The sequence below is a fragment of the Microtus oregoni genome, unplaced genomic scaffold (assembly GCF_018167655.1).
Source record: "Microtus oregoni isolate MIOR12 unplaced genomic scaffold, Mior012 000050F_012, whole genome shotgun sequence".
Classification (NCBI taxonomy): Eukaryota; Metazoa; Chordata; class Mammalia; order Rodentia; family Cricetidae; genus Microtus; species Microtus oregoni.
In genome coordinates, this window is record NW_024543236.1 from 51,590 (window position 1) to 66,878 (window position 15,289).

The 15,289-nt window shown below is 41.7% G+C and overlaps 1 long non-coding RNA gene and 1 other non-coding gene across 2 annotated transcripts; both read left to right on the forward strand.

Annotated features, from left to right (window-relative positions):
* Positions 1 to 11,195: 11,195 nt before the first annotated feature.
* On the forward strand, positions 11,196 to 11,267 carry Trnaa-cgc. Its single transcript has one exon. It is a non-coding gene; the product is annotated as a tRNA-Ala (tRNA).
* Positions 11,268 to 11,724: 457 nt separating this feature from the next.
* LOC121436963 lies at positions 11,725 to 15,005 on the forward strand. Its single transcript, XR_005972884.1, has 4 exons — positions 11,725 to 11,782; positions 13,971 to 14,008; positions 14,582 to 14,688; positions 14,939 to 15,005. It is a non-coding gene; the product is annotated as an uncharacterized LOC121436963 (long non-coding RNA).
* Positions 15,006 to 15,289: the final 284 nt, after the last annotated feature.

Below are 15,289 nucleotides of genomic sequence, written 5' to 3' on the forward strand. Positions count from 1 at the left end.
GAAATGAATCTAGATACTATTATTACTATAACCTAGCATACATACCATGTACATTATCTAACTAAAAGACAACTATTTGATATTTTAACTGCTGCATTAATTATCATAATTCTCTTACTACTACTTAGGTTTATTAACTGACTATGCTAACTTTCACCACTGTTCCTCTCAACTAGAAACCTCCGTGACTTACTTTCCTTCGATGGAAACGTATGTTTTTCTGCAGTAGTAATTTTTTTCAGTTTTGATCTGTCACATTTTTCAATTTCTGACATGTCAAGTTTGTCAGCCATCAGGACTGAAAAAAGAAGAACAGCAAAACGTTACCTGTGAGAACTATGATCATTAGGAAAAACAATTAAAACTTCATACAAATTCAAAATATCAATGAATTCATTGTATGTTGGTTTTCTACAAGGAAACAGCCGGTCTTAGAAAGTCATGTTTTCGTAGGGTACTCTGATTGCAAAGATTTAGTCCTTTTCTGGTGGCAGCAAATGACAGCAGATGAAGATGCTCCAGAAACTAAGATACTCTAGAAACCCAGGGGAAAATAAAAGCCTGACTTTTAAAATCCCAGCAAAGGTAAAATGAGACTATGAGCATCTTCACTTTCCAGTGAGCTACTTTTAGGGGATTTGGGAATGATGGTGAGCATCACACGCTAAAAGAGAGGCACACAACACTGTACTAATTTCTATTGAATGTCCAAAGTCAGTGTATTAGAACACTGCAATAAGACAGGGAAGGGTTTAACCTAGTCATTGCCAATTACATGTCTCAAAGTACCTTCTTGTAACCTTAGAGAGTGTATAAAAGAAAAAAGAAAAGTCACTATTTATGATCAAGACTCAAAAGCTTTAGTAGAATGAGGAATACCAAATACAGCTGAGTCCTAGTTCCAAAATAAGAAGGCAGAGCTCTTCAGCCAGGGCCTGGCTTTATCTTAACAGGGTTAGGACACAATCTACTGACCAGGGTAGACTACAGAGCCCTCTACCCCACCCCAGCCCCAGCTTCCATGTCTCAAATCCTTTCAGTCATGGGTATCCTAAGGCCTCCTTTGCCAGGTGAACATCGCAGATCTCAAACCTGGGGTAATTGTCCCATCCACAGTGAGGACAGACCTTCACATACATCAATCATCAATCAAGAAAATGTAGGTTGGGTGTAGTGCTGCATGCTTTTAAGCCTAGCACTTGGGAGGCAAAAACAAGTGGATCTGAGTTCAAAGTCAGTCGTGTCTATATAGGGAGTTATAGGCCCAACAGGACTACAAAGTGAGACTGTGTCTCAAAAAAAAAAAATGAATAAATAGTCAGATAGACCTCACCTTTGAAATGTATGTATAGAATTGCAGTGCTTGGTAAGCAGAGACAGGAGGGACAGGAGCTTAACACGGTCATTGTAGTCTACATAGTGAGTTCAAGAACAGCCTGGGATACGTGAGACTGTCTCGAATAAGAAGACAGACCCACTGAAGCAGATTAGTGGTTACTATAGCATCTAGAAATCGAAATACAGGAGTGACTGCTGAAAGATAAGGAGTTATGTTTGTTCTTCATTTTCTCTTTAAGATGTGGGAAATGTTCTGGACTTTGATAACTCTGACAATTGTATAATATTTTGAATATAATGATGCCCTGCTCCTGTATGGAGGAGATCCATTCATAGGGGTATGTGTGTGCCCGCTCGACTGGCCGGTCTAATCTCCAAAATATATAAAGGACTCAATAAACTAGACATTAAAATTCTAATTAATCCAATTAAAAATGGGGTACTGAACTGAACAGAGAATTCTCAACAGAAGAAGTTCAAATGGCCAAAAGACACTTAAGGTCATGTTCAACTTCCTTAGCAATCAGGGAAATTCAAATCAAAACAACTTTGAGATACCATGTTACACCTGTCAGAATGGCTAATATCAAAAACACCAATGATAGCCTATGCTGGTGAGGATGTGGAGTAAGGCAAACACTGATCCATTTCTGGAGGGAATGCAAACTTATGTAACCACTTTGGAAATCAGTGTGGCAGTTTTTCGGGATATTGGGAATCACCCTACCTCAGGATCCAGCAATACCACTCTTAGGAATATACCCAAGAGATGCCCAATCATACTACAAAAGCATTTGTTCAACTATGTTCTTAGCAGCATTATTTGTAATAGCCAGAACCTGGAAACAACCCTGATGCCCTTCAATGGAAGAATGGATGAAGAAAGTATGGAATATATACACATTAGAGTGCTACTCAGCGGTAAAAAACAAAGACATCTTGAATTTTGCATGCAAATGGAGGGAAATAGAAAACATTATCTAAGTGAGATAACCCAGATTCAAAAAGATGAATATGCTATGTAGTCAACCAGTAGTGGACTTTAGCCATAAACCAAAGACATTGAGTCTAGAGTTCACAAGCCTAGAGAAGCCAAATAACAAGGTGAACCCAAAGAAATATATATAGAGAGATTCTCCTGGAAATTGAATGCAAACAAGATTGCCATGTTGGGAACATGGGGGTAAATGTAGGGGTGGGGGATGGATGGGGGAAGGGGAGAAGGAGAGAGAGAAGGGAGAAGGTAAAACTGGGGAGAGTTTGGAAGAGTGGGGAGGTGAAGATGGAGGAAGGGCTGATATAGGAGCAGGGAAGAAGATATCTACATTAAGGGGCCCATTTTAGGGTTGGCAAGAGGCTTGCCTCTAGAGATGATCCAAGGTGTCCACGAGATGTCCCCAGATAGGTCCTTGGGCAGCAGAGGAGAGAGTGCCTGAACTGGCCTTGCCCCACTATCACACTAACGATTATCTCGAGTATCACCATAGAATCTTCATTAGACGAAGGATGGAGATGGAGACAGAGACCCTCATCAGAGCAACGGACTGAGCTCCCAAGGTCTAGTTGAAGAACAGAAGGAGGGAAAAGATGAGCAAGGAAGTCAGGACTGTGAGGGGTTAGTCCAGCCACTGAGACAGTGTGCCTGATCTATTGGGAGCTCACCAAAGCCAGATGGACCAGACCTGAATGAGCCTGTGATTAAATCAGACTCTCTGAATGTGGCTGACAATGGGGGCTGACTGAGAAATAGCACTGGGACCTATTTCTACTGCATGTGCTGGCTTTTTGGTACTCTCGGCTAATTGGATGCACACCTTCCTAGGCCAGGATGGAAAGGGGAGGGCCTTGGACTTTCCACAGGTCAGGGTACCCTGCCCTCTCTTAAGGAGGGAGGGGAGGGAGGAAGGTGTGGGGGAGGCGGGAGGGGAATGGGAGGTGCTGAAGAAGTGTAATTTTAGAATGGAAATTTAAATAAAAAAAACACAAAAAAATAACAAAAGAAATTTCTTAATTGGGAGCTGGAGAGAGTACTCGTTGGTTAAGTGTCCTTGCCATTCAGACACAAAAGATACTGGAATCCTTGTAAGAAGTTGATTGTGGCCATGCAGGTTCCTGTAACCCCTGGACTGTTGAATCTGAAGAGAGTGGAGACCCCAAAATCTCTGGGGCCTGCAGATGGCCAGCCTAGCTCCAGGTTCAGTGAAAGATGCTGTCTCAGCGGAATCAGGTGTAGAGTGATAGATCAGAGCATCCCGCCTCCTCTTCCGGTCTCTGTGCATGAAGGGTACACCACATGTATGCACACAACACACACACATGTATTCACAGAACACACATACAAACACGTGTATTCACAGAACACACAACACACACGTGTATTCACAGAACACACATACAAACACGTGTATTCACAGAATACACATACACACACGTGTATGCACAGAACACACACATACAGACACGTGTATGCCCAGAACACACATACAAACACGTGTATTCACAGAACACACAACACACACACGTGTATTCACAGAGCATACATACACACGTGTATGCACAGAACACACAATACACACACGTGTATTCACAGAACACACATACACACGTGTATGCCCAGAACACACACATACAGACACGTGTATGCCCAGAACACACACACATATACACCCTCGTGTACAGACATAAAGAGGGAGAGGGAAACCGAGATTTTACCTGGACACTAATATTTTGCCTTTTTAAAGTTTTTTTTTTTTTTTCCTTAGGGTTTCTCTGTGTAGCTTTGGAGCCTGTACTGAAACCTGCTCTGTGGTCCAGGCTGGCCTCGAACTCACAGAGATCCGACTACCTCTGCCTCCCAAGTGCTGGGATTAAATGCGTGTGCCGCCACCACCACTCCAATTAAAAAAAAAAATTGAGCCAGTATTTCACTATGTCACTTTGTCAGTACTGAAAGTCATCACATAGAAGCTGGCCTCTAATTTCCCCAAATCCACTTACCTATTTCCTAAGTCCTGGGATTAATATAAACCACCATGCCTGGCTGGGTTTTGTTTGATTGTTTTCGTTTTTAAGACAGTATCATGAAGTTCAGACTAGTCTCAAAATTACAATCCTCTGCCCTCACTCTGTGTGTCCTCATGCCATAACTCAAGAATGTTACCACAAAATTGCCTCATTTTATTTATACTGCTTTGGTCTGCTGATACTAATTTCTATTGTTGATGAGAACTGTTGATTATATTCTCTGACAAGTGATACATTGGGATTCACCTGCCTCTGTCCCCTGCAACACTGTGGTTATCGACATACACCAGATCTGACTTTTAATTGGGTGCTGGGTAATAAAATCTAGGTCCTCATTCTTAGGCAACAAGCCCTTTAGCCAAGGAACCCTCTCCTCAACTCAATATTAAAACATGTTATTTTATTTTTTAAGGTTTTGTTCTATGTGTAATTCTCTCTCTCTCTCTCTCTCTCTCTCTCTCTCTCTCTCTCTCTCTCTGTGTGTGTGTGTGTGTGTGTGTGTGGTGTATGAGTGTAACTCCTACTAAAGTCCAGAAATTGGCATCAGATCCTTGCAGCTAGAGTTACAAGTGGTTGGAAGCTATGGGTTTTGGTTGTTGAGAATCAAATTTGTGTCCTCTACAAGAGAAGATGAGCTTTTAACCACTAAGCAAATTCTTCACCCCAAACCCTGTGTTTCTTAAGTCGCTATTATAACAAGGTTTGCAAAGCCTGAAATATTCGGGTTAGAGTAAAACTGTAACACTAATCTATGCTCCAAAAAAATCAATAAAATATACCCAATACTGTTCCTTATATATTAAGAAATAATACAACTGAATAAATTAAACCGTGGATATGTGTGTGTTCTGTGCATACATGTGTGTGTATGTGTGTGTTCTGAGCATACACGTGTATGTGTGTGTTCTGTGAATACACGTGTGTATTGTGTGTTCTGTGCATACATGTGTGTGTATTATGTGTTCTGTGAATACACATGTATATGTGTGTTCTGTGCATACACGTGTATTTGTATGTTCTGTGCATACATGAGTGTGTGTGTTCTGTGCATACACGTGTGTGTGTTCTATGCATACATGTGTGCATACATGTGGTGCACCCTTCATGCACAGAGACCGGAAAAGGAGGCTGGGTGCTCTGATCTATCACTCTACACCTGATTCCGCTGAGACAGTGGCAATCTTTCTGCCTCATCCTCCCATAGGCTGATATTACAAACATGAGCCACCACACTTGGTTTAAGGTCAGGGACCATCTTAAATGCAGAATGCCTAGCATACCCAGTCTTTAATGGTGGTTCAATAAATTCTAGCAAGAAAAAATAACACAATAATGGTTATAAGAAATCCTTGATATGATATTCAATGTTAACAACTTGGGCCTTTGGTGTTATATATAGTCAGTCATCACAATGTTTCTTAAATTGTTAGCATAATTACTACCATTTTAGAAGTAAGAACACGGAGATTCAGAGAGGTTGAGTAACTTGCTCACAGTCACACTGCTGTGAAGTGGAAGGGCTGAGATTCAAATTCATGAAATCTGGCTTTAAAACCTGCCCTTTTAAACTTGCTACTATAACCAGAGCAATGCAAAACTAAAATTATGCCTCCACTGCTTCAGGTCTCAGTTACTGTGTTCATCATATGTGAATAACAATGCTACATGCTTGCACAGCATTATGAGACATAGTAGCTAGCATGTAAGAAAGTATCTGTCACATAGTGGGCATTAATGTCATCTGCCTTTCCTTTCACACCAATCAGAACAGGGAGGAATGAGGGGACGTGGAATGAGGGCATAGTGGTAGTGGAGCTAAACACCAAAGTTTCAGGGTCAGATACTTCTGTTCCAGAAACTAGCCATGAACAGTCTGCAGATAGGTGGTCAGCATCGGGAAGACTTGAGTCATGGCCTCAGCCACCACATTCCTGAGTCTAAGGTCGGGAAGGTCCATAGGCAATGACCAGGACTCTTGAGTCAAATCAGAGGTTCCAACCCTCTATTCAATTTCTATATCGCTTGGAGCTGATCGTCTGACTCTGGATACAATTTCTATAGCTGAGGGGGTGGGTGCCTTGCCTGGTGTCCAGGAGCTTTCTTTAACTGACTACATATGGCTCCCGGTCTCAGAGATAGACTTCAGCTCCTTTCAAGGAAGGATTTCCCAATAGAAGGGAAGGAGTCTGAATCTGATGGGGAGCTCTCCATTTTTTTTTAAAGTGTGTTCAGGTACTGTTAAACACAGGCAGAGGCCCACTGCCCCGGCAACCTCCTAAATCCACCGCAGCTATTTATTCAGGATCCATTGGCTGAGGCAGAGTGGAGGGCAGTGGAAAGCACGGAGTATTGTCCTAGTCTCCAGAAAGGGCAGGAAAGGTTTGGAAGGGAAAGCCTCACTACAGGCCTAAGTCTGCATGGTACCAAGAGGAGGTATGTCTCCCATGTTCTGGAAATGATGCAGACTTGAATGTTGACGTCAGAGACCTAGTTACAGACAATTGAGAAGGGGATTAGCAGCACATTGCTCTGTTGAGGTTAGGTAGAGGAGAAAGAACACCAAGAGAAAGGTGCCACTCCTGCCACAGAAAACTCGGTGGAGAAGGGGCATTTAATCCAAGCAGATCTATAACAAGTGTGGCCAAGAGGAGTTGGTAACATGTAAGACAGCACCTAGCATACAACAGGCACTTAGTAAGAATAAAGACTTAGCAGGGACTCCCCTCCCCAGTCTATGGAGCGCAAATGGAGGGCCTCACAAAAGAACCATGAGGCTGAGTACAGGAGCAGATACAACATGGCCCATATCTAGCGTGAGCAGACAGATCGGGGTAGAAGAATAACCTACTCATAAACAAAAGCATAGCCTGCTGAAAAGGGCACTGAGAGCCAAGATTAGAAGGCAGAGTCCCAGTATACAGATGGGCAAACTGAATTCAGCTAATGGAAAAGGACTGGCCCTGGAAATCTCTGCGCATGAAGCTAGAGGAAAATGTAGGCCTGGCTACAATGGAGCTAAAATCAAGAGTGAATACACTCAAAATATGCACCAACAACCCAGATAACCTCTTAGTCCCAAAGGGTTCCCAGGCTGTTTGGTGTGGTAAATTGACTCTAGCTGGAAGCCTGACTCTTCCCACTGTCTCCCTCTCCACACCCCCTTCTCTCTCTTTCTCCCTCCCTTCCCCCTTCTCCTCTTTCCCTCCTTTGCTATCTTCCCAGAACCCTGCCCTGCTAAAGGGGGAAAGCATCAAAAGAAAATGCCTTATTACAAAGCAGCCTCTGTTCATTGCCTTGGCTGTTGTTAGAGGGGCAGGGAAAGGTTCTGCCTCTGTGCATGCTTACGTGGGCTCAGGAGGGTACCGATGAGGCAAAGTTTGGGACTCAGCTACATATATCTGTCTTCTCTTTGTCTCTTCACATTCAGCATGAAACCTAGAAATTAGAAGTGCACAGTGAGATGCACCATGTTCACCAGCACTGTCAGATAAATAGCAACCGTATTTTCAGGTATGATATATTCCACATGTTGCATGAGATATAGATATATATTTATATGCACTTTATCATTTAGCACAGATACTTAAATAAGTTTCCTCTAATTTGAAGTCCTACAATGATCTTCTCTTTTTAAAACTTTTCTCCACCCCACTTATTGAAAACAGATTCTTTTCAAGTTCACTATAATCTGAATACAATTTCTCCTGACTCCCTTTCTCTACTCCTCCCAGCTCCACCCAGTCTCTTTCATCCAGGTCCACTTCCTTTCTGTCTCTCATTTTAAAAAACAGGCTTCTAAGATATAACAACAAACCACAACAAAATAAAATATAATAAAACAAAAATAAAGAATAATGTTTATTATTGTATCTTGCATTCTATTTTCTCCACGTGCTAAGTGCTGAGATTGTAGGCATGAACCACCAGTCTTGGCTAAGAGGATTTGGGGGGGTGGGTTCTATTGTTTTTTAAATTGATCAATTTGTTTTTTAAATTTCATTTTACATTCCAACCACAGTTCTGCCTCCCACCTCTGCTCACACTCCCCATGCCTCCCCACAGCAGCCCACACCTTCTCTACTCCTCCCGAGGGGTAAGGGCACATTAATTTGGGGCAGTACCAAGTCCCTCTTTCCTGCATTAAGGATAGCATCACATCTCAACACAGAGAATGGGCACCAACAAACAAGGCTGAGCACCAAGGATAGAACCTGATCCCACTGATGGGGGCCCCCTCAGATAGTCCAAACTTCACAACTATCTCTCCACATACAGAAGGCCCATCTGAGTCCATCAATTACTGGAGAAGCCTCTATAATGATAGTTGGGGTAGTCACCAATCTGATAATAGGGGAAGGCCGGTTCAGGAACCCTTTCCACTACTGCTAGGAATCTTAGCTGGGATCATCCTTGTGGATTCTTGGGAATTTCCCTAGCACCAGGTTTCTCCCTAAAACCATAGTGACTCTCTCTATCAAGTTCCCTCTTACATTGCTTTCCCACTTCATTCTCTATGACCATCCTGTTCCCTCATGTTCTCCTTCCCCATTGCCTCTCCTTCACCACCTCCTCACCCCCAGTTTACCCAGGGGATTTCATCTAATTCCCCTTCCCAGGGCGATCCATGCATCCCTCCTTGGGGCTTCCTTGTTACCTAGCTTCTCTGGAGCTCTGGATGGCAGCCTGGTTACCCTTTGCTTTACATCTAATATACACTTAGAAGTGAGTGCATACTATGTTTGTCTTTCTGAGTCTGGGTTACCTCACTCAGAATTTTTTTTCTAGTTCCATCATTTAACCTGCAAATATCATGATGTCTTTTTTTCTGAAATAACAATAATACTCTATTATATAAGTGGACAGCATTTTCTTTATCCATTATTATATTGTGAGACATCTAGGTTGTTTCTAATTTTGGGCTATTGGGAATAGAGTGGAAATGAACATGGAATAGCTAGTGACCTTCTGGGAGGTTGAAGTGTCCTTGGGGTATATGCCCCAAGTGCTATATGTGGAATATGAGGTAGTTTGAGTCCCATCTGGAGTACAAGTATTGAAGAGATCAGGATACAAGGAACCTATCTAAACACAATAAAAACAATTTACAGCAAGCCAACAGCCAGCATCAAATTACACGGAGAGAAACTCAAAGTGATTCCACTAAAATTAGGAAGAATACAAGGATGTCCACTCCCTCCGTATCTTTTCAATATAGTATTAGTTGACCTAGCTAGAGCAATAAGACAACAAAAGGAGATCAAGGGATACAAATTGGAAAGGAAGAAAAGTCAAACTTTCATTATTTGCAGATGATATGATAGTACATATAAGTGACCACAAAAACTCTACCAGAGAACTCCTACAGCAGATAAACACCTTCAGTAATGTGGCAGGATACAAGATCAACACAAAACAATCAGTAGCCCTCCTATATAGAAATGATAAAATAAAGAGAAAGAACTCACAGAAACATCCCTTTTTGCAAGAGCCACAAATATAAATTATCTTGGGGTAGCTATAACTAAGCAACTGAAACACCTATATGACAAGAACTTTAAGTCTCTAAAGAAAGAAACTGAAGAAGATATCAGAAAATGGAAAGATCTCCCACGCTCATGGATGCTCTTGCATAGGTAGGACCAACATAATATAAATGGCAATCTTACCAAAAACATTCTAGAGATTCAAAGAAATGCCCATCAAAATCCAAACACAATTGCTCACAGACTAATAGAACAATATTCAACTTCATGTGAAAAAAAAATTACAATAGTTAAAACAATCCTGTACAATAAAGGAACTTCCAGAGGCATCACCATCCCTGAATTAAAACTTCACCATAGCACTGTAGTGATAAAAACAGTTTGGTATTGGCATAAAAGCAGACACATGGACCAATGAATTAAATTAAAGCCCCAGGTATTAATTCCTCTGGGCAATGTGCCTTGCCTTCTCTGAGGAGTAGATGAAGGTTGGGGGGACGGGTAAGAAGAGGGAATGGGCTGAGGAGAGGGAATAGAAACTTGGATGGTATGTAAATGAAAAAAATAGATTGTTTTCTTTTTAAAAATACTCACTTTTCTAACTCATCTGAACATACATGAAATATTTATTTAATGATTTTGTATATTGAGACATATACTAGGTGATGTATGAAAAGAGGACATATTTCAGAAAACCTCTCATTTTTGAAACTTACAAAGCATGCAGTGAGATACATAAACATGCAGAAAGTGACAGCACCTTAGGGTTTTGTGAACCAATAGCTACCGCACATTTAGTTATTGCCGTAAATGGAGTGATGGACAGTATTGGCAACGTTAAGAAACAAAATGAGCAGCCTGACCAAGATTATAAAAACTGCCTTTCAAGCCCGGAAACTAAGGCGTCTTTTAAAAGAGAAAGGAGGTATGCTAGAGAGGGTTTCAGGAAGCTACCCATACTCTCAAATATGACCGCATATCAGCAACATATTATTATTAATTCCCCATGATACTGGCATGTTGAACCACCTGCAGGTAAAGTTGAAGTAAAATTGATGGGACTGAGTAATTCAAAGTATCCTTCATTGTTAGCTTACCATGCTTCAAAGAATATAAGGTTTGTTCTTATAATTGTTGTTGTTATTATTTTTATTGTTATTAGTTTTCCTTTGATTGAAAATAGATTGTTTTCTCATGCAACAAATGTCCCAAGAATCCTATCAAAGCACTAAACTCAACCTGGAATCCAGTATGCTCAAAGGACCTGATGCAGACCCTTTGCAGAGACTCTGAACGTTGGCGCGGTTCCTCTGACTTCACAAGGGCTTTGATGAAGCTGTTACCAGGTGTGGGGATGTAGCTCAGAGGTAGAGCACATGTTTCGCATATATGGGGCCCCGGGTTTGAGCCCCGGCATCTCCAAAACAATACTTTTAACCTTTGATTTCCTTTTTTCAGGATGTTTCTGTACAAGGTGTCCCAGAATTTAAAGTCCCGTGATGAGGTTATATATGCATAGCTAATTATTGGATAAAATTGCTCATTTGTCACCGTGACAGCAATGTTCATCTTTGTGACGACATTTCCATAGATACCACCATGGTCTGGTGAGTACAATGTGGTCGGGCTTTTAGGGATATGCTTTGTTCACAGAGCGGAAAAAAAAAGAAAAGCTCTGCATTCGTAGTGGGGACAGTTTCTCTAATGGGTATGCTTTCTTGGGTGAAAACAAGGGTGAAGAGTTCTTCCTTTGAGAGGAAGTAAGGGAGGGCTGGGCGGAGCCATTCCTGGTTACTAAAGGGGGAGGCAGCATTGCGGTTGTCATAGAAACCGGGGTCATTATGGCGACTCTTTTCAAATGGCGACCTGACGATGTCCTGGAAAGGAGCATTCAGTTCCTGGTGTTTGGACTGAGTTGAGCTTATGGATTCCCGGAGGTGAGCACCAGAATCTTTCTGAGGGTTGGGAGGCAGATGCAGGGATTCCAGACCCAAGTAGGACCACTCCTACCTCGGGGTTTGCAGCCTGTGTTTCTCCGGAAGGAGAGAGACTTGGGACCATTCTGCCTCCTCCTGTGCTGTTCTGTACAGGGCTGTGCTGGAGCCATTGTCCAGGAGGGGAGTTGTCGGAGAGTGAGCAGGAGGGAAATGAGGCCAAATGAGCACTCTGTGATCCCGACTTCCCACTCTGTGCGTGAGATTGCTCGCTGACATTTGAGGTTTTCCGTATGTTTCATAGAAATGTTAGAAATGTTTTATCAGATATGTGTATTTCTAACTTTTCTCCTAGCCTCAGACTTATCATCTCAATTCTCATCCATGTCTTTGGAAGAGCGGGAGATTTTCAATTGTAAGATCCCACCTTCTCTAGTTCTTCAATTACGGTTTTTATTCGGTGTCTTGTCTGCGAAATCTTTGCCTGGCACTCAGTGACAGGGATTTTCTTCTTGTGTTCTCTTTGACATTTATAGGCTGATTTTTATATTTTTACATCCGTAATTTATTTTGAATGGTCTTCACATATGATACGATGTAGGTCCTTGTTTATATTTGTGGGTATGGATATACACTTGCCTCAGTATTGCTTCCTGAAAGGCCATCTTTATGCATCAAATTGCCTTGTTTATTTGTGAAACATCAGTTCTCCAATTATCCAATCATGGTACATATGCCAGTAATCCCAGTGCCTGGGAGGCTGCAGCAGGAGTATGGTCAGTTCTTCTCAGCACACACTACACGCACTACACACAAGCTTGATGCCAGCATCAGGTACAGGAAAAATGTTGACTCGATATAGGCAGTGGTCTGCAAATGTGTGGATGTGAGCGTGGAATGTTGGTTTTGGACTTTTTCTTGCCAACTTTGATTCAATAGCATGCTGGTCCAATTACTGTAGGTTCAAACAGAGGTCTCCTATCAGGCAATGCTGTTCTCTAACATTTGTCTGTTTCTAAGGTTTACACAAGCTATATATTTAGTCTACAATGTTTAGAGTTATCCACTCAATTTTTAAAAAGAATAAGTGCTATTTTGTTGTTAGTGCATCCAATCTGTAGCTCAGTTTTGAATCAACAGAAATCTTACTAATAATGAATTGTTTGAGCCGCGAACATAGTTGTCCTTCATTAAGACAGGTTGTCTCCAATTCAGCAATGTTTGGAAATCTCTCGGCCTATCAGCACTATGGATCTATCTGTCGGGATAATGCACAAATATTTGTACTTTTTGATTCATCTATAACTGCTATTATTTTTTAAACAAATTTATACATATTGTTTTTTCTGTGAACAAATTATTAAATCTTCTGTAAACTGTCAGGAAACAAGTGTCAATGAAACTTACAAAGGATATTTTTTGTTGAAAGCATGGATTATCCCATGATGAAAACGTTATTTGATGTGTAATGCAGTTTGTCGTTAAATTCTTATCGGCATTTACAGGTTATTATTGACAGTCTGAAACAAATGAGAGAAATGTCCCAGAGACAAATCCATGGCCATCGTCACAGGAATCTCATTCAGACCACATAATTTAGTAGCTCTCACCATCCTGTGTGTGGTCAGAGATGAGTCTGTTGTAACGTGATTGTACCCCTTGAGCTCTCAGTAAATACCAGGAAGCTAGGAGAGTGAGAATGAGAGGTGTCTGTGTGTGTGTGTACAGGAATTCCTTGGCAGAGGCTGGTCTGCCAAGCCTGGTTGATTGACTCTTAGACCTGCAGTGATATGGAGATGGTGGAAGTCGCAGTCCCAATGCCTAATTACAGTTTCCTTTGTGTTCTCTTGAGCCCATGAGTAGCCACGCCTTGGGCCCCCTGTGTTGGACTTACCTAACACCTTGTCACTAACAGATGACGTTGGACCTGACATTTAAAATATCAGAATATGTCTCCTTAACAAAGCTCTAAGCTTCTGCGAGTCAAAGTACTGTGTGTCATCACATAGCAGCTAGTAGCTGAGGTTTCTCTGCTTTACCATAATAGTCTACTTAATGTTATCTCCAATGCACTGAAGGAGAGTCTATAGTTTCTTCATTCTGTTATTATAAAAACTTCATGAAACTGTTTCCACATTGTAACATGCAATTTGTACTAACATAAACCTGTCTCAATCATGTTTATTCACAGATATTTGATTCCAGAATGAACTCACTTCTTCCTTCGAGGTGAGAGCTGTGTGTTTACATTGACAATTGTTAGTGTGTGTTGTGTATATACTCATGCTTGTGCAGATATGTCCCTGGATATATATGTGTGAAAGTTAGTTAATCACTTACTGCTGTGATAGGTTATGTGTTATAATTCTCCTGGTCCTCTTCAATGATGACCTGGTGTGTAGTACACTGCTTACTTATCTCCATAGTTCTTTACTCATGTGCTGACTTTTATCAGTATGGCTCAACACCCATTTTCCTAAACTGTTTTCATCTATTGCCGTTCTCTATTTCCATGCTCCATTTGTCCCAGTATTGGCTAGAGGAATCCATTTAAGATGGCATCAATGAATACCGCAAATTCACCTTAAGCTTAGGAGCTCACAGCCCTGCTTCAGGGAAAGTTTGCCCCAAATTAACAGCTCTGCTCTGGTAGGGGAGGGTTACCCCAGCCAGGTTGTTACAGCTCTGCTTAGATCCTCAGAAGAGTAACAACTCTGCTCTGCTAAGAGAAACTTTTCCAGTTCTGCTCCCCTCTCCTCCGCTTGGCTCCAGTTGAAGTCATTGCTTCTCTGTTCTTCTTAGGCAAAGAAGGTCTTACCCAAGCCTCATTCAAGAGATTCACTGGGAGGGAAGAGTCCAGGAGGTGGCTGACCCTGCAAGAGTGTGAAAGGCAGCTACCAACTGAACAGGTACAGGGTGGTTTCATGCTCAGTGATTAGCTTGTTTTCCTGCTCTGGGATTGGTTCCTTTTATGCTGAGAGATTGGTTAGTTTGTTTCGCTGAATTGGTAAGTGGAAGAGTGTGTTTCTGTGGCTTTGGTTTCAGGGGCAAAGTGTGTTTATTTCACTGGCCTTTTTAAAACGTTGGGCTCTGGTTTCAGGGCCAGTGAATTGATTCTAGTCTCAGGGTCAGTGTATGTTTCTTTTGCTCTGGTTTCAGGATCAGGGTGTGCTGCTTTGGACAGAAAGGGGTGTTGTTTCCCCTAGAAACAGATATGCAGTCCATTGTGGGCCAGCAAGTGAGTGCTGAGAACCCAGCCCAGGTCTTCTGTAAGAACAGCAAGTCCTGTTAACCATGGGGCAATCTCTGAAGTCCAAGTCACCAAATATAAAACGTAATTTGTATTTTTCCACTTTTCCCCATAATGACAATAGACATCTTCTTATACTCAGGTAGGTATAAGTTTCATTATTATTTACCAATCCATAAAGTTTCTTTATGATACTTAGGTTCTCATACCCAACCACTGCCCAACCCTGTCTGCAGAAAAATACAACAATCTGATATTAT